We start from the raw sequence: 18,641 nt of genomic DNA, 5'->3' as shown, positions 1-18,641 counted from the left end.
TAACAACAAACAAAACCAGCTCATGGATACAGAGAACGGATTGGTGGTTGCCAGAGGCATGAGTGGGGTGGGCAAAATGGGTGAAGGGAGTCAAAAAGTACAAACTTCCATTTATAAAATAAGTACTGGGGGTGTAATATACAGCATGGTGACTATAGTTAATAATACTGTATCGCATATTTGAAAGTTGCTATGAGAGCAGATCTTAAAAGTTCTCATCACAAGAAAAAAATTTTTTAATTATGTGTGGTAATGGCTATTGACTAGACTAATTCCAGCAATCATATTCTTTATGTATATAGTGGTGAATTAATTACAATTTGAAGTTACTGTGCCACTTTCTGTACTTCCAGATTACACAGAATGAAAAAGTTCTATGCAAGCAAAAGTAAGTCCTGAATGTAATGCATATGATTATTAACCAAATTAGAACAACAAGATTAAAAAAGAAAATGGGAAGGCTAAATCTTACCATATCTGCTTATGATATTTCCAAAAAAAATTAAAAATAACTTTGAGACTTATTTAATTATTCAGTGTCTTTTTCTTTATTTTATGTTACTTTGATTTGAAAAGTCTATCGTGAGAGAGAGTCATTTGGTTGAATGAAATTCCATGCAAGTACATGTCAATTTTTGATCTTTTGTACTGAAAATATCTTAAAACTATGTGGACTTGTCAGAAGGAAAATAGCTACATTATTGAGAAATTCTAATACGTTTTATTCTGTTAAAGCTCTGAATTTCCATATGTTTACTCTTGACAAAACATTTTGTGAGAAAACAGTATAACTTATAAAAGACAATTATATGAATGGTATCCTACTATGCAGAATATTGATAACATAAATAAAATATGCCTATATTTTCAGCATATTTTAATTTGTGCAGCTTTAAAAGTTTTTTGCAAGTTGACAATACTATAGACATTTTTAGAGACATGATTGTCCAATTTTCATTTTAAACTCAACCTTATTATTCAATGTTACTGTGCTGTATTTTATGGAATATATGTGAAATGTCCCATGTAAGAAATTGCACTATTTGCAGAGAGAGCATATTTACTTCAAAACAATTAGGTCTGATTTGAAGTATCCAAACATGTAAATCCATATCTATGTAGAAATGACTTAAACTTCCTTTCTAAGAATTTTAATATTCTAAAAGCAAATGCCCAAACTCTAAGATGCTTAGTCTGTATGGTACATTTCCTTTTGGAAACAGTTAAGTTAAAAAAAATAGATATATTATCAACAAACAATTTCTAAACTATTTATTCAAAGTATACCGTGTTTCTATTAAGTCTTCCAGAATTTTCATGTTGGATGCATATCTATAATCTTCCTACTATGGACCCAAGATGCACTTACTAAAATACTAATAGCTTAGAAAATGCACAACTAGAATACAATACTACCATCAAGGAACAAGCAATCTCATACGATGGCTAAAACAGTGAAAGACTGCAAATGAAATGTAATAAAACATTTACAAGGCAGGTGGGATATCCCCAGAGGATTCACTATCCAGACTCTACTTCTGAAAGTTTGTAACAACTGAAATATCCCTAAGCCAGTCTTCTCTGCGATTTCTAGTTCAGGTACATTTTGTTGTGTTACATGATCCCGGATACCAGTCATTGCTTTTGTCTACGTGGACCTAGATTACAGGAACTCACCATTAGAAATCCTGTGTTATACTTACTGTAAAGTGAGGCTGGTGGGAGTTACTATTTTAATGACACATTATTCAATAACAATTTAGAATTTAAAGTCAGATGAAATAAAGAACATCCATTTATTTAATAAACATTAGTACCTTTTATCACTATAATATTTATTCATATAATAGTGAATAGTGCACATGTAAACCTTAGATGTCTACAGCATTGTCCATGGTACTTGTTTTTCATCATAACATAAAGAATATTTCCTAGAATTATGTAATGATAATGTTTAATGTTTTAAATTCATGGAAAACAGCTAGTGTGTAGGAGACAAATAGAGAAAAAGGAAAAAAAAATCAACTATTTTTTGACAATGAAATGATTGGAGAAAAGTAGAGAATGCAATTTTTCATTCATGGATAAATGGAAAGAAGCAGATCGTACTGAAGAAATGCGAGGGAACACTTTAAGTGCAATAATGGTCCGTGCTCAGTGTTCAGGGTGTAGGCCGCAGAGCGCTCATTAGAACTGATGAGGCCTGGCCTTTCCAAACATTCAACATCAGGATGAGAACTCTGCTCTTAGCTTTAAAAGATGATGAAGTTGTAGAATTTAATTGTTGGTGGTACACTTCCCCTTTAAAAATATGGAACAAAACATTTGCTCAGGACACATACAAAACTACTACCTAGACTATTTACAGACATTTAAACGTCTACCAGCGACATCTTCTTTTTGGCTCTTATATTTTTAACTTTTGTTTTTGTACTTTTAAATCCGGTGATTTATCTGCTTAATTCTTGACAGTACTTGACTTGACAAATGTCCAATGTCAGAAAAAAGAGATTCTTTTGTGTTATGTGCTTTTTTCTAGTTAAGTATAAATGACAATGTATAATCCTTCAGTTCTAGTGATTGACAGATTTGTTAAGGTGTGTGTCTCAGTGTGTGGAAGAGGGATTATCATTTGTTTCTACAAAGGTAAGCCTGTCATTTAACTAGGTCAGTAAACAGGCAGCTTGTATGTGAGTTACCCAAATTGTCCAACTTTAGTAGGTAAAAAAATTCCAGCCTCGAAACGACAGAGCCTGTGGATCCATCATGAAGACAGCTGAAAAGAATGAATTGGCCACGTTGTGCTTCTGTTTGGCAGCTGCATCTAGAAATACACGTAGTTACATTTGTTTCAGAGAGAAAAAGGTTCATTTAATTCTTGTAAAGAATGACAACTTTTGTTGTATATTTTCACTTTCCAACTTTCTTTTAGAACACTAAGTCCTTCAGATACAAAAATGAAAGGACTCTGAATCAAAAAAATTAATGAGCATGAAGAATTAAATCTATCAGTGAGATATTATGAACCGCTTTATGTGGGAAGAAAGGGAGTCATATGTGCTTTCAAATTCCTTCATAGTCAAAAATTGCCACTCCAGTCTCAATTCTGAGTTATTGGGGCAATAATGCATGTCTTTTCTACTTAATGAATACAGGACTGAAGATTATGTGTAACCAATTAAGTCATGAAGAAATTACATAGTAGAGGAAACAGAAATACCTTCTTTTTTTTAAGCCAGCAACTAACTAAAGATTTCTTTTTATTTTTTATCTTGTGCAAATATTTGTGAAGGTCAAGTTATCAATCAAACGTGGCATTCATTTTAAAACCTATAATAAAATCATAGTCTTTCTGTGAGGCACATAATTAGTTAGGGGCACTGTAAAACAGCACTGTTTCTTTTTAATCTTTTATATGGTACATAATATAATAAAAACTTGAATATATTCCATGAAAAAAAATTGTCTCTCTGTTTTTCACATGTATGAATCCATAAGCTAAAGGAAAATAAAGTTTGTTTTGTATTGATGTCCTTTCCTCTCTTCTTTTTGACACCATTGCATTCTGGTCAGCTCTAAGTACATTCTGTGGAGGGATTAATTTTATATCTCTGGGTCAATAGAAAACTTTCTGGTTCAAATGTTTATTTCACAGTTACTTTATTCAAGACAGGCAGTGTGTTCTGTGATGCCCATAGCAATGGAAATTGGAGAGAGTGTTAGAGAAAAAAACATTGCAAAGGTGAAAGTGGCTTGTCTCTAAACTCGTAATTATACAATTAATCATATGAAGGCATTGTCACTATCCTAGGGATTCATGGCACTGTCTTAGCTTAGAAGAGAGGTTAGGATGAGTATAATCATTGGCATTAAAATCAGTGCTGCCTAGTGAGAACCAGTAAATATACTAAAAAAATAATTCTTAACTTTGGGTTTGGTGTAATAATGTACATATTAAGAAGCATTGTATTTGACTTGTGAATCTCTAAAAGAATTGCCTTATTCACCACAGTTTCCCCCACTATTTATTACAGTTAAAACCATATAACATAGGCTTAATGTCTATTTGTTTAGTTAATTAATTGGAATATTAGACAATATTCAAATAGACAAAATTTTCAAAGATCTGCTACATTTAAAAATTATTATATAGTTCACAATATTAATGCCTGATAAAACAGGCAATATATAATGAGAAATAGAAGAGAATTGACTTTTTAATGATTTCTTTACAGAAATTATTCATTACAGGTCACCATGGGAACATGAAATAAAATGCTAAAAGGATGCTTAACTATTTATTGCACATGGGATAATCTATCCTTTGGATACGATTTCTTCTCATCATTCATAACTCTGTTTAATTCCAAAACGAGAGTAACACAAAATATGTACATTTGGCAAAAACAAGTCATTATCAAATCTAAGTACCATCCCTAGAATGCTTTAAAATGATAAAGAATACATCACCTCTAGCATTTTCCTTAACTACAGGTAATCACATTAATCCATGACTTTTTATCCTTCACTTGCTTATTTTTTAAATTTTATTATGTTAATTATAACTTTTAATAATTTTTGTTTAATTATTTTTGAGGTAACACTGGTTTATAACATTACGTAAATTTCAGGTGTACATCATATTTCAACTTCTGTGTAGACTACATCGTGTTCACTACTCCATGTCTAATTGCCATCCATCACTATACCCATTTGCTTTTTTACCCTTTTTGTCCTTCCCCCTCCCTCCTTCTCCTCTGGTAACAACCAATCTATTTTTTGTGTCTATGTGTTTGTTGCTGCTTTTTTGTCTTCCACATGTGAGTGAAATCACATGGTAATTATTTTTCTCCATCTGACTTATTTCACTTAGCGTTAGGCCCTCAAGGTCCATCCATGTTGTCACAAATGGCAAGATTTCATCTTTTTTATGGCTGAGTAGTATTCTATTGTGCGTGTGTGTGTATATATATATATATATATATACACACACACCCCATACCTTCTTTATCCATTCACCCACTGATGGACACTTAGGTTGTCTCCAAGTCGTGGCTATTGCCAATAATGCTACAGTGAACATCAGGGTGCATATATCTTTTTGAATTAGTGTTTTTTGGATAAATACCTAGAAATGGAATAGCTGGATCATATGGTAGTCCTGTCTTTAATTTTTTGAGAACTCTCTGTACTGTTTTCCATAGTGGCTGCACCAGTTTACATTCACACTAGCAGTGTATGAGGGTCCCCTTTTCTACATATCCTCTCCAACACTCATTATTCCTTGTCTTTTTAATAACAGCCATTCTGATGGATTTGAGGTGATATCTCATTGCGGTTTTTTGATTTGCATTTCCCTGATAATTAGTGATGTTGAATATCTTTTCATGTACCTGTTGACTATCTATCTAACTTCTTGGGAAAACATCTATTCAGATCCTCTGCCCATTTTTCAATTGGCTTGTTATTTTGTTCTTGAGATGTATGAGTTTTTTGTATATTTTGGATATTAACCCCTTATCAGATATATGATTTGCAAATATTTTCTCCCAGTTGGTGGGTAGTATTTTCATTTTGTTAATGGTTTCCTTTGCCTTGCAGAAGCTTTTTAGTTTGACGTAGTCCCATTTGTTTATTTTTTCTTTTGTTTCCCTTGCCCGAGGAAACATGATATTCAAAAACACACTGCTAAGACCAATGTCAAAGAGCATATTGCCTATGTTTTCTTCTAGGAGTTTTATAGTTTCCAGTCTTAGACACTCAGACATTCAAGTCTTTAATCCATTTTGAGTTAAGTTTTGTGTATGGTGTAAGATAATGGTCTACTGTCATTCTTTTGCACATGGCTGTCCAGTTTTCCCAATGCCATTTATTTAAGAGACTTTCTCTTTTCCTTTCTTCCTTTATCCATTGTATGTTCTCAGCTCCCTTCTTGAAAATTAGCTCTCCATAGACGTATGGGTTTATTTCTGGGCTCTCAGTTGTGTTCCCTTGATCTGTGTGTCTGTTTTTGTGCCAGTATCATGCTGTTCTGATTGTTTCATTATTATTTTACACACGTCTTGACAAAACTCATGTGCACTGTAAACTTTTACATACATGAATATGGCAGCATTTTTCATTATTTGTTTTGATCCCTGTTAAGAATCATTAATGTTTTAGGTATCTAACAATCACGGATGAAATGTTTTCTAAGTTAAATAGAGCCATACCCTTTCTCACACACAAAATTATTTGCTTTCTTTTAATCCTTCTAAAACTTTGTAATTATAGTATTAGATTTTTTCCACCAATTTAATTCATGAATTTCCTTTTCATCTTTATCTCTAAGATTTACTTAGGGAGACTGATATATAGTGCAATAGATAGTAGGACAAATTTTATAAAAGATACTAGATTAAAGTGACTCTATGTAATCAATGTTAAAGTCTACTCGGCGACGGGATGGCAACTAGACTTTTGGTGGTGAACACAACGCAGTCTACACAGAAGTCGAAATATAATGACGTACACTTGAAATTTATATAATGTAATAAACCAATGTTACCTCAATAAAAAAAAATTTGAAAAGTCTAGACAGACTGTGTGTAATTTAAAAAACAATTTTGAATATACTCAAGAACATTTGACACTTTGTACGTGAGAAAATAAAATTATTTCCTACATGTAAACAGAAATTCAAACTTGAGTAGTTTCCAAGTGCTGGGATCAGCTATATCTGAACAATCTGGGAAATTTTTAAAAATCTAATTCCTGGATTGTGCCTCTGATTTAGTAGGCTGAGGTAGATCAGGGCTTCTACAAGTTTTAACAGCCCTTAAGTGTTCTCATTCCCGATCAGCTTTCCTAAATATTGTGCTATTTATTCTAATAATTTCCTTCAAATTAAAATTCTATATAACTTTAAAATGTTTTGTTAAATTTCATCAAATTTGTTTTTGTATACTTTTCTTGTTGTTTTATTGGTAATCTTATCTTGAACAAAGAGAGGCATGTGATTGTAACAGATTTTTTTAAAAAGTTGCTACTGATTTGATCAAATATTCCTGCAAAGTGTGAAGTGTAGGCTCTCAAGTAGGTGGGAAGAATAATGCCTCTCTCTTAGAACAGTATACACTGAATGACTCATGTGAGATTCTACTCATCACCTGTGAAAATGTTTCAAAGCCAATAATCACTTTGTTTACTAAATTATAAAGAAATAAAAGATATTACTTCTTCATACACTTATTTTTACATATACACAACTAGGTCTAGTTGGGTTCTCCCTAGAAGTGTTTTCCATCTGAAAAAAAAGAAAAATAATTGCAAAGGAGTGGGGTGTCTGCTATACTCAATTAAATAGATCAATATATTCTGTCTTGATGTCATCTTCACTGACTTTAAAAGAAAATTAATTCATAGATTAATAAATTCTTGATTAATAAAACAATCTGAGGTAAGTGTGTATATAGGGATTAGAGGGAAATAAGAATCACTGTCATATTTGTTTTGACTGCACAGCGTAATAGGGAATACTCCATTTTTAAAATCAATGATGGAAGTTAGAACCAAGTAATCTGCTTTTGTGAACTTGGGAAAGCGATCTAATCTTTTGTAGCCTAGTTTTCTAGAACTATATAATATGGATCTTAATAATATCCTTAAGGGAAACTAAGTGAAGCTTACATGAGAAAACATACAGATATTATCCAGAATGGGTCCTGGTGTTTCACCATTATCATCATCAATCTCTTGTGTCATCTGTATCTAAGACAAAACCCGCCAATGTAACCAGAGGAAAGGCATTTTGTAGCTCCATAGGAATGTTTCCTGTGTTATGTGTTTGTTTGCTACACGTCATCAATGTCAATCTTTCGGTTAGAATATGCTTTAACATTCTGTGACTATTGTTATGTCATCAGGGAGCAGAATTTACAATTATGTTTCCATATCTTTATCAAATATTGCCAAGCAGTAATATTTGCTTAATGAATATTTAATTATCTAAAACTTGTGGCAATAATTTGACATTGCACATATCATCATGCACAAAGATGTCTTTAAATAAAGATTTTGAATTATAATGTATTTGATATAGATGTATTTAGAGTTTATGATTTTTCCTTCATAGGAAAAGCCAGATTGCTGTATATTTTGCCATTAGATTGCCATATATTTATTTTATAACTTAAAGTGTATTCATTAAGTAAATCTAATTGAAATTAAATTTTTCATGTTATTTCCAAGAAATAGTGATTTATAAACTTATGATTAATATCAGAACTGATTTCATCACAATATTCCATAATTAGAAGTAAGTAGATTATGTGATAGTGAATTATATTTCAGCTTTGAATCAAATATGAGATTTGACTCATTCTCTATCCTAACAGTACTTTATTTCTTGTTCTCTGTATCTCAGTGGCTAAAAGTGAGATATTCAACTTTGTATGTTATCAAAGAAACTGCAAATTAATTCTTTAGGCCATTGCCATTGAAAAAATATTAAAATGTGAAATAAAGGTTATTACTGTGACAAAGACGAGCTCTGAACATTGATAGCCATTTGGGTTTAATATTGTTAAATGAGGCCACATTACTGCTATAACAGTTTACTGTCTAATAAGCTGGAATATCTCATCAGGAATATTATAACAAGATGTGCTTTAAAGAGTCTGTTGGAAAACAATAGCTTGATATAGTTCATTTAACGTTCAGTATGATCACTCTCATTTGCCTTTTCTAGATTGTCTATTTCTGCAAGGGTAGCAATGAAAGCGAAACATCATGTCCTTATCAGTCTCGGGCACGCTGACTTAGTCAGGGTTTTGATTAGTCCCCAAAGAAAGTATGTTTTACTGAAAGATATCATGATTACCAAGAAAAGGAAGCAGGACAGCAAATGAAGTTGGGAGAAATTGCTCAACTACAGAATCGAAATAGAAATCCTATTAATTCAGTGACCTTTCAGCGTCTGTTAAGCATTGGTCATCAAAATACTTGATATGTTGTAATTATAGTTTCAGTGTCCATTCTCAAGGCTTATGTAAATCGAAATCTATCATTTGGATATATCATTATTTTCAAAATTACAGAGGATCTTTTAATATAAAATGTACCATTTGATTTTATATATTCTTATATATAATTACATATTTTTTACCTACCATTTCATTTAGAACAAATAATAGCAAATAACTTTAAATGTTTTCCCTTTAAATTTGGATATCAGGTTTTTTCAGAACAAAAATATATTCACTGTAAAAAGTATGCTTTTTATGTAAAATTCTGTGTGTAGGAATACAACTCTGAGTCAATTTTAGAATGTTTCAGAATATTACAGATTTCTGTGCAATACTAATTAGGAAAAAAATTAAAATCTCAATGTCACTTAATTATGACAGTGCCATAGATTTCATAAAAGGAATCTTTTCATTGAAGAGTGATATGCAATTTCACTGACTCATGGTATACCTATTTAAGATTTATATTCCATTACCTCTTCCAGGTTACTTTACATAAAATCCTGCATATTATAGTAGTGTGCAAATTAAAGTTTCCGGAAATCTAATACATAGTGTATTTCTATTTTCAAGGATGAACAAAACCTATGCATTAAAAATACATGTTCTTCCACTGAAATTTTAAGAGGTTTTTCTTTTTTGATGTGTTTTATCATTCCCCAATGTGCAGTGAAGATGTTTGGCTTGAGACTAATAATATCCCTTGCATTTTCAAGGCTGCTTTAAAACTTCTTAGTGTGAAATCTTCATATTTTGTTGATACATCCCTGGAAGAATGCCAGATCTGCATAAATGAACCAAATTAATCATTCCTCACTCATTGAATCTGACTTAAAACTACTCATTCAGTAATATTTGTTGAGTGCCTACTACGTGCCAGTCATGCTTAACACTGGAGAGTCAGGATGAGAAGAAACAGAGTCTTTTGCTCTTATGCATCTTAGAGCCATCAGTAAGGAGACAGTGATAAAAACAGCACAGTCACGAATCAGTGATGCAGACTTAGAAAAGAAAAGCAAAAATATAATTCGATGAGATAGTATTACAAAATTTTTAAACAAGTTTCTGAGGAAGTGATGCTTGAGCTGATATCTAAAGGATGAACAGCATTTAACTAGGTGAAGTGTCAATGGGCAATGTGCCATGGGAATCATTACAGAAGGAAAAATTAGGACAAAATCCTGCGGTGTGAGGGAGCATGGTACACGTGGGCTGTTGAAAGAAGTCTGTGTGTCCTGGGAGGAAAAGAAGTGGAGGGAGAACTTCGATGCAAATCTTTTGACAAGCGCAGTTATCAAGGTGAAATGAGGAATGAGGTGACTCCAGAGCAGAATTTGTAGCTGTGCATTTGAAGGTCTAGTATTACTTTTATTTTTCTCATGCAATTGAAGAGACATGAGCGTATTTGAATGTCAATGGGACAGAGAATGTAGAGAGACTGATGGAATGCATTAAAAAAGATAAATATGATTGCTAAGATAAATTTTCCAGGAAGACGGTAAAGAACAGAATCCAAAGGGCAGATGGAGGGCATGAAAGGATCGATTCCTCTTTCAGAGCAGCATGATGGGAGCATGGGGGATTCATTTCTACAGTTCTTCCATGACATTGGGCACCACACCTAATGACTTGAGGTCCTGGCTCAGTCGTCCTGGGGTGACATCAGTGTAGCCTGTGAAATCCCTGCTCACCTGAACTGGGGGTTGGTAAAAAAAGAGATTGCTTTGTTTATTGCTTCGTTTTACAACTTGTTTAGATATTTTCTATAGAGATAAATGTTTTCATTCCCAAGAATACTAACTCACTAACTTGTAATTGTGTCTAGCATTTCATGGAAGGACATTTCCAAGGAATTAAGACCTAATAAGATGCTACAATAAGATACTCAGTATTTCAAAAAGAAAGCGTCTATTTGTAAAAATGGTCATTCCCCCCTGAACTAAAAATTTTAGTCACATCTCCTCTTTCTTCCTGAAATTATTAAATATCTGAGGTAATGACCAGTTCTGCTTCTTTGGCAGTTTTGATTTATGCTAAGGTACTAAAAATTATGTTCTTTCGGGCAATGTCACTGAAACATAATGCTGCTTGAAATGTATATGTAAAATCAGATTTAATTATATTTATATATTTTGTTGTTGTTGTCCAAAGTTCAGGGTATAATTAAAAATTAGAATTAAGCATGACACAAATATTAGGAAATATTTAAATTACAGGATAGCAACTGTCTTAATAATATTTTCAAAGTTATACTTTCTAGTAATTGCAGATAGTTATGATACTGATCATTTTATAGTTTATCCTCTAATAATAGTGATATAAAATTCATAATAAAATTCAAAGTATATTTGTTTCTCAGTAAAGTGAAAAAGCTTTCATTCTAAATTAGTATTATATCAGAAAATTTTATTTTCTCTTTTAAACTTTGTCATTATAACATAGGAGTTATTTCATTTCTCCATTATACAAACATCATTATACAACCAGCCAGCTTTCACAGGAGCCAGCAATACAATTTTTATGCATTTTTACAGTAAACTTTTAAAACTTTATCAGAGAATATCAAATTTTGAGCAACTCTAACCAAAGACTCTCTTACCCAGATTTGTAATTGAGACATAGAATTAAGACCAGTTAAAATATTGATTTTCAACTGACATTTTAAAATACTGTATTTACATTGTTTTAATATTTCCTCCTGGATTAACTGATCCCCTGCAGGCTGGCCTCTCAGAAGACTGGCCTCTTCTACTACTCTGTTGAAAGAGGTTCTTGCCCAAGACTAGATAATTGATCCTAATGAAATGCAAGACTTGGATACCAGGGCCTTGATCATATCATGGAGGGGTTTTTGCTTCCCTAGCAACAACTGCTGCACTGGCTTACTACATCCTATAGCTGTCCCAAAGTGTTTGTATTTCAGACCCTCCATAATGCCAAAGGAAGGCTGAGTGCTACCCCCAACCACAAAAACTAAGCTGGCAGTGAGTTACAGTATGGCATACCAACTCATGATCATACCAAGGTAGGGGAAAGGACTTCCCTAGACATGTAGCTTCAAACCTCCTCAGCTCCTGTAGTCTGATAACAAGGCTTTTCAGCTTGCCGTGAGCCACCCCAAAGTGGAATAGCTAATGGTGCGGGGATCATATACCTGCTACTCATCCTGTTTCCTCAGAGAGTGATGCCCCAGCAGATCTTCTGTATGTGCTGCCTCTCCATGTGTCTCATGTGATCCATAGTCTCCATAAGTCATCTTTCAACTCAACCAAGATATTTAAATATGCTCCATCAAGCAAAATCTGGGCAAGAATATAAAGAGGGTTAAAATAGTGTATTTGTGCTGAAAGGTGAAAAACACCTTCTACTGAAAAATTAAGAAAGTTTGCTGAGTGGCAGAAAGCCACCTTCACACCGATAAGGTCAAGCATGACTTTAGTGGAGACCTACAATTCTTGCCACAGATTTACGTATGACTTCAGAAAGGGGAAATGAGACATGAGTTTCTTTGAAAACAGCATGCAATAGGCAATGTCAAGAAATACTCAAAGGGTGTTCGCGTCCTCATCCTTGCTTACACAAACCAGATAATTCCCCTTTTCTGGAAGTGAGGTGTTAAACAGGACATATGATTTGCCATCATTCAACCGTACGGGGATGGATGAAACATCACCAGTTTGCTTCCCTCTGTCTCTTGCCTGCCTTTTCTACCCAGGTTTAGAAAAGCAAATGCTTCCTTTCCTTACCTCCTTTGCAGCTAAATCTTGCCTGAGAAACAATTAGGATCAATAAGATACTTCAGGACATCTGAGTACCTCTGGAAGATTTCATTTTCTCAGGTAAAGGATCAGATGCCTTGGCTCCATTCTTACCACTTTATTCCGATCCTTAGGATGCATGTGTTGTCTGCAGCTTGACATGATCATGTTATCATAAAGGAAAGGCAAAGGAATTCATTGATTCTGATTTTGCATAACTGGAGAACTAGTTCAAGAATTCTGCTTCTTTTCAATTTCTTGTGGGAGCGAGGATAGCACTCCTATATTTTGAATTCACTGTTGTTTGTGTTTTCCATCTCTTGCTGTTAACTTGTGTTCCAAATGATACACTTCTAAGTGTTAAATTTTGTACTTTTTTTATTATCTTTCAACTTGATGAAAGGCTTTATAGGTGTTCTTGACAATTTACATTTTATCCCTTTGTCAGTTTCTTTTGCGGCACATATTTTACTGTTGAATTATAAGGATGTCCACTAAAATCTTTCAAGTTAATCTTTAAAATTAATGTTTATGATGTATGCATATACATAGTTTCACATATATATACACATATATATAAAATGAAATATATATAATGTTTTATTCTGAAACTTAGCTAAAACCAAATGTCAAAGATAGATTTTAGACACTTTGACCACAAGTAAGGTTACAAAATCATTTATATCTTAAGAGGTCAAGAATCTAATGGAAATTGCCTTACAACTGCTACTTAGAGCTTTTATAACCATATCCCAAATTACATGGAGTAGTTATATAAGCCGGTTTTTCTATGGTGACCTTACAGACATCAACTCATCAAAATTGAATCCACTGGACTATCTGAGGCAATTGTCATTTTTCCAAGAAGTCCATTTTCCTCACTCTGTGTATGAATTCATAAGGAATTGATATGTCAACATTTTTATACTTTTATTGGCTTTAAAGTTTGGCTCTGCTCACCAGCAATTCAGATAGTGCTAAATTGGGCTGTTGTCAATATGAATGGTAGGGCATTTGATATTTCTACAAGAAATGTGTCTTGAAAAATGTAAGTATTAAGTCATGCTTTCTTTCCTATTTGTGTAGAAGCAAACAGAAACCTTACTAATAAACTTATTCAGAATATGATTCTGAACTGGTAGATTTATCATCAGGACTAAAAGCACAGTAGCTGCCAAAGACAAATTTCTGTGTGAGAAAATATAACTATAACCCAAACTCATTCCTAATTCAACAAAAATTTACTGAGCTCCAAACCTGTATCAAATACTATGACTCCCTTCAAAACCTCTATTGTCTGTTGGAGGATAGGGAAAAGGAAATAAGCCATTGTACATTCTCTAGCAGGATAGATGATGCTTTGGGAACACATAAGAGGGACACTGAATCCAGTTTTGGAAATGGAGACTAGAAGATGTAGGAGGTAGATAGATGAAAGGAGTGAAAGGGATGAATAGATACCAGGGTGAGGAAACAAAAAGGTGTAACGCATTCTGACAACTGCACACTATTTAGTTGAAAATATTCCCTTCACTAGGCGAAAGGAAGACGATGATAGATGAAGAACGGGTCAGGAAAAATTCATAAAAGGCTTTGTATATTATGCTAAGAGACTGGACAGTATTTGTAGGGCGATGGAGGACTATTAAAATGTTTTAAGAAGGAGAATGACAGGATCAGGTTTATATTTTGAAATGTCTGGTCACAGTACAAAGCTTGAATTTTAGGTGGGGTGAAATTGGAGAGAATTGACTAGAGGCAGGGGCACCAGTTAAGAGGCTGTTACATCAATTCTGGTAATAGGTAGTGGTCTCCTAAATTAAGCGAGTATCAAAATAAAGATTTGTGAATGGATTTGAAAGCTAAAGAGAAAGCAAAATACCTGAACACTTGCATTTTCTCTGTGATATAGATCACAAGTTAAAGATGATGGGAGAGAATAGACTAGACAGACTGAAAAATAGATGTGTAGGAGAATGGAGTGATAATTGGGTAGCCTGGAGTTCTAATTCCTGTCATAAAATGTGACTTTTCAGATGGGACTTTCCAGGACCTTTGCCCCTAAATACTAACTGATATTAAAATGTCATTGTTTTGGTATTTGTTTTCAAAAGTGTCAGTTTGGAAACCTACCTGGGTCAGGCATTCAGCCTTTCATGTACATTTTCCCATTTAGACCTCTTAGAAAGTCAGTGTTTTAGGGGTTATTTTTCCATAAAGCAGAGTCATTCCAAAATCTGGTATATTTAGCATGTGCCAGAGGAGGAACTTACATACCATTTTCTGATTCTAAATCCTTTGTGTTTGTAAAAACTTTCTAGTTACTAAAATAAGTTTCCTCTGATCTTGGAGGACTCTAATTTTCATACTTATCAATATCTTTCACTGGATAACATGTCAAGGAATTTTTCATTAAGTGAGAAATCTGTGTGGGAACCTCTAAAATCCATAAATAAAACACAAATCTGGAAATCTCTGTGGTAAGTTTGACAGTAGCATATGGTTCATAATAATTTTTAAATGAATTATAGCAAGGCAACAGTGCTATAACACCATTCAGGTATTGGTTGGGTGCTATACATTTAATTTTCAAAATGTTACTAAAATACTCAATTTTTCTTTGAAACAACAAGAAAGGAGATTACGAGACTACTGTTTCTTTTCTACTTCTGTAAAATGATCAAAATTTTACTTAACATTCATTCTTTAATTCACCATACTCTGAATGTGGTAGACAAGGTTTCTATACAAGTGAAGACTTCTGATTTTCTTTCCAGTGTAGACAGACACATTGGCAATTTCACACATGGTAAAAGTACCTCTTGGTGGTGGTGGTGCTGGTGGCGGTAATGGTGGTGGTGGTGGTGCTGGTGGGAAAGGGGTTGGGGGCTTTCAATACCAATGTTCAGGGACTGCATAGTTAAAAACCAAACAAAACCTGGGCAAAAGATGCCTTCCTTATTAGTATCATTTTTATTATCCAGGTTCATTATGCTAATGACTAAGTCCATTAGCAGTAATTTACCATCTAACTAACCCAGCAGGTGAGTTCAATTTTGACTCATGTCCTGTTAGTGTTGTAGAATGTTGAAAGGAGATAGGTGGGAGAAACAGTCATAGGAGGTGAAGCACTGTCTTGACAGCATCATGGTTTTATAATCCTAAATCCAGGCAACTGCTCTAAGATGGCACTTGAAACCTTCTCTTTCCATCTACTTGGTACCATTTGTAGTTAAGATAATTAAAGATGTTAGTGCAATTTCAGCATAGTATCTTGTCCACTGGCCAATTCCTTCTACCCTCTCAAACTGAATAGTTATCCTAGAAAATAAAGTTCTTGAGATTTAAAACTTTGGGTTCTAGATTGGATATGTAGCCATTAGATCTGGTAAGGGCTGATGTTAAACAAACACAAAGTAAATATGCTGATTCTAACATGGCAGGATTTTAGGCCATGGGACCAAAAACTTGCCATACTGGCTTCCAAGAGCACCTGGTATATCTGGTCCTAATTTTTTAAAGAATCTATGTGTCTTGCAACCAAATCATAATTTTGAACCATCCTAAAATTAGAGGGAACTTAATATTCATAAAATAAACCTCATTCCCACATAGATGGCCCATTCACAAAATTCCTAAAATATATTCAACTATTGTCTGAGCAACGTTGGCCAAGGGAACTATTACAAAATGATTATCTTAATTAAGAAATATTGCTAACAATTAGAAATATGATCCTCCTACAAAGCAAACATTTCTGTCTCTGGGTTTCCCAAAATTTATCTTGAGTTTTTTAAATTAAATCTATCTAAAATTCTAGCATATGCAGACGTGAAATTTTTCCTCTTTCCTCATGGAAATAAGGGAAATAAAATTAAATCAGTTTGAATTGAATTGGAGATTACACTTGAAGATAATATACTAATTATATCCATGAGTCCAAATTTTGCTCATATAAGATTTTCAGTTTCTGACGCAATATAATATAGTGTATAAGAATTTGGGCTTGGGACTCAACCTTATTTTCATATATTAATTTTGTCCTTTACTACCTGTGACCTTGGAAATTACTTAAATTCTTGCTTCTACAGCCTCTTTATCTTAAAAGAACATTAATACCTACCTCAGAAGTCAATTTATGCATTAATGTATATAACGTGTCTGTAATTTTATTCAAATTAAAACTAAAATATCTTAAAATATGAATAAAACATGATACATATGCATTAATGACAAATGCATATTTACATTTTCCACCTAGTTCATTTGAGGACGGGTTCCAGTGCCAAAATTATTCCATATTCATGAAACCATTGTAAACTATGATCTTGTTGGCTACCAGTCAAAAGTGATTATCCCCCAAAATTGAGAAACATCCAGATTAAACATAAAAAACTAAGAAACATGTATCATGAAGAACTAGAAGGTGAAAAACATTTTTATACATTTGTATAATAAATGTGTAATAAAATGGAATAAAAATTATAAAATTCAACAAGACCTTCTAAGGTAAAATGTGTGTTACTTTATTTTTGTTATAAATGATGTTTGGAACTTGGCCAACTATTGTAGTGAATAAACTGGGATGTAGTTATAAAATTTCTTGTATATTGAAACCTGTTTTCTTTTTTTCTTTCTTTTTTTTTATTTTATAAGAAAGGTGTCTTTATTACTTGATCTTTTCTTTTATTTTAAATTTTTTTTCGGATGTACATCATATTTCTAATCCTGTGTACATTACATCATGTTCACCACTCAAACACTAATTATAGCGCATCCCCTCACATGTGAGCCTAATCACCCCTTTTGCCCTCCCCCTCCCCCCTTTCCCAATGGTAACCAGCAGTCCAATCTCCAATGCTTTTTTTTTTTTTTTTTGTCGTTTTTATCTTCTACTTATGAGTGAGATCGTATGGTATTTGACTTTCTCCCTCTGACTTATTTCAGTCAGCATAATACCCTCAAGGTCTATCCATGTTGTCACAAATGGCCAGATTTCGTCATTTCTTATGGCTGAGTAGTAGTCCATCGTGTATAAAAACCTGTTTTCACAATGACATTGCATCTAAACTGCACGTTCTCTATATAGGAACTCATCTCTTAGTTTTACTTTCATTCATATAAAGGAACACTTGAAAATACAGTTGTTCTGTTCAAGTTAAAAAGAAATTAGAGACTGTAGGAAAGATTAGGTGCGCATATATAATCAATAAGATGTAAACCTTCCAACTTTTAAACTATTGCCTGCAAATTACCAGTACAATGTTTGAAAATCATTTTTCTATAGTTTTAAAATGCTGCAATGTCATCAATTGATAAGAGGGTAACTGATAAAATATGTTGAATTAACTATAAGGTTTGGGGCTAATATTTGATTCTAGCTCAAACTCACACACACAGAACTTCAGTCCAAAGAGAATAGGATAGTTTTGGGTTTTGTACTTGTGTTTTTGTTTTTCTCCCTCATTCTTTGGATTGTTGGCATAGCCTCCCTATCTAGGTCAATATACTTTAAAACCACAGCATTGATCTCCTGATTTCAATGTTGTCTTATCTTTTCAACACACAAGATTACTTGATTTTTTAGGTCTTTCACTCTATGTCTTTTTTCTCCTCTTTCTTGTTCTGTTTAGTTTTATTTATGAAGCTATTTTTCTCTTGCTTAACTGATGAATGATGAACTATCTGCTGAATTTGATTCTTTTCACACCAATACATGAATAGAAGGATGTGTGTATTCCCACATATGCATAAGAATATCATATGCCTGCTGACATTTGGAGAAATATGGGATAGCTTCCTTGAAGGAAATATTTATATATAAGATTTATTTATGAATTTAGAATAATATATCTTCAAAAAAAGATGTTACTTGTTT

At 33.2% G+C, this 18,641-nt stretch overlaps 2 long non-coding RNA genes across 9 annotated transcripts in view; both read right to left on the bottom strand.

Moving 5' to 3' along the window:
• LOC139076470 (uncharacterized) overlaps positions 1–18,641 on the bottom strand; it is a 110,446-nt gene that overhangs the window by 49,762 nt on the left and 42,043 nt on the right. The window lies entirely within an intron of this gene.
• Positions 542–8,044, bottom strand: LOC139076471 (uncharacterized). The gene is made up of 2 exons (XR_011528114.1): positions 7,683–8,044; positions 542–2,824 (listed from the first exon to the last, which is right to left on the bottom strand). It is a non-coding gene; the product is annotated as an uncharacterized lncRNA (long non-coding RNA).

Source organism: Equus przewalskii, chromosome 16, assembly GCF_037783145.1.
Source record: "Equus przewalskii isolate Varuska chromosome 16, EquPr2, whole genome shotgun sequence".
NCBI lineage: Eukaryota > Metazoa > Chordata > Mammalia > Perissodactyla > Equidae > Equus > Equus przewalskii.
The sequence above is the reverse complement of the archived record's forward strand: the minus strand, read 5'-3'. Positions and strand labels throughout refer to the sequence as shown.